Source organism: Triticum dicoccoides, chromosome 4A (genome assembly GCF_002162155.2).
Source record: "Triticum dicoccoides isolate Atlit2015 ecotype Zavitan chromosome 4A, WEW_v2.0, whole genome shotgun sequence".
NCBI lineage: Eukaryota > Viridiplantae > Streptophyta > Magnoliopsida > Poales > Poaceae > Triticum > Triticum dicoccoides.
In genome coordinates, this window is record NC_041386.1 from 631,438,763 (window position 1) to 631,440,929 (window position 2,167).

The window sequence follows — 2,167 nt, forward strand, 5'->3', positions numbered from 1 at the left end:
GGCCCGTCCCCGTCCCCGTCGTCGCTGCCCCGTCCCCATCCCCATCGTCATCGCCCGTCTCTGTCCCCGTCGCCGCCCCTCATTGCCGCGCCTCGCCGGTGAGCTCCTGCCCCGGCCGTCATGTACCACACACACACACACACATTGTTATAGAAATGTTAGCAATTTTTCCATTTTTTAGTTATAGAAATATTAGAAATCTTAGTTATATAGAAATGTTTTTTAGTTATAGAAATATTAGAAATGTTAGTTATATAGAAATATTAGAAATGTTAGTTATATAGAAATGTTAGTTATATTAGAAATGTTAGTTATATAGAAATGTTAGTTATATAGAAATGTTAGTTATATAGAAATGTTTTTTAGTTATAGAAATATTGGAAATGTTAGTTTTAGTTATAGAAATATTAGAAATGTTAGTTTTAGTTATAAAATTTAGAATTTGCATATATGAAATCACAACCCATCATTTAAAAAATGTTACTTTACTTTTGGGGCATATAGTATTTGTTGTCGACGATGCCCGACCCGCATGCTCGCCGTCGACCAGTTCGCAACGACGTCCTGCTTCAGAGGACCCATGTCCGGGACTGGGCTCCGCCGGGCTGGCACTGGGTGGTGCTACCTTCAGGGGCGCGACGCTTGGTGAGGAACCCGGCGCTGGGTTCCATCGTCGACCCTGATCTCCTTTGGTGGCGTTTGCGTGGGCCACTTTCGGTGCGGAGGGAGCCGACCCTGCCGGAGGTGGTACGTCGCCGTGTCAGGGAGGAGGACGAGCACGTCCATCGCTACATGGCTCCTATGGACGTCAGGTTCTCCAATACCTGGCAGGTTCTTTCGGGAGATCACCCGAGCTATGATCCAGTGATGATTCCTTCACTTTGGTTGTTCACCGCCCGCGCCTCAGGAACCGTGAGTGGCCTAGATTACTCTCTAGTATTCGATCTTTATTAGCTAGCTAGCTAGCTAGTGATGTATTCGATATATAATATTTGAGATGATTTATTCGAGATTATATATATTATTCGAGATGATGTATTCGAGATTATATCTATTATTCGAGACGACGTATTTGAGATTATATTCGATGCTGCTTATTATGTATTATGATTGATTCAGTTTTTCCTTATTAATTGATTGCATCCATGCATTGTAATTTGAATATATTTCTTTTGGATTAGTTAAATAATACCTATGGCGGACAATACCAGCAGAGAGGGAGAAGAGGCCCTGTTCAATATCATACACAATCCTCGTGGGCCAGATGATGATCAAAATGAAGAAGATTATGACGGCTCCGAATATCTAAACAACACCGGGGAGGGTGATATGATATTCGATCGTGACGACCGAATTGATGAATTCATGAACTATGAACATGACTAAGAAAATGTTGATCTTGAAACAACAAAGACCGACGAGGTATATTTATATAAGCAGGCATCTGGTGATCATCACATGTTTTAAATGACTTGAAGATATATATTAACGAATCGATCTTTCTTCTTTCAGCCATCCGGATCGAGAAAATCTTCAGGCATCAGGACAGTACGAGTCCCGAACAAAAAGTTGAAGGAGGGAATAAAGTACAATATCGAGGCCATCAAACCTAATGGCGAACCATTAGCGCCTAAGAAGATTGCAGACAAGTTCATTCGTCAGTGCGAAGTTCTTGTGAAGGACTGTCGGAGTAATGGGCCACGGGTAGGCCAACCCGAGCCCCATAACCTTTCAAGACATCGGGGCAGGCTGCGCCCCTCAAGACCACAGGGCGAAGAGCCGCCTCCTGGGGAGTCTATGGCAAGGCGGCCGACTGCCCACACACGGCCGAGTCCCAGGGGCGACTTCCATAGAAGCCGGCTTTGGGGAGTCGGCCGGCGACTCCAACAAACCGTGACCTCATTGAGGGGGACGGGGCAGGGGCGCGGCTACAATGAAGCCCACTCCCTGCCCCTTACCAAGGGCAGGCATGGCTACAACGCGCCGTACTTGGGAAGATCTCCCTGTGGCGTGGCACTGTTGCCCAGCCGGCCCTGACATCAGCACCACTGTACCTGGTCCTGCACTCACGACGGCTTGTCTGTATGGCCTGGAGGCAGCGGGGCCCACAAGCCAGCGAGACCTCGGGAGACGGCGGGAGAACCGCCAGTCGGACCCGTCGGGAGTC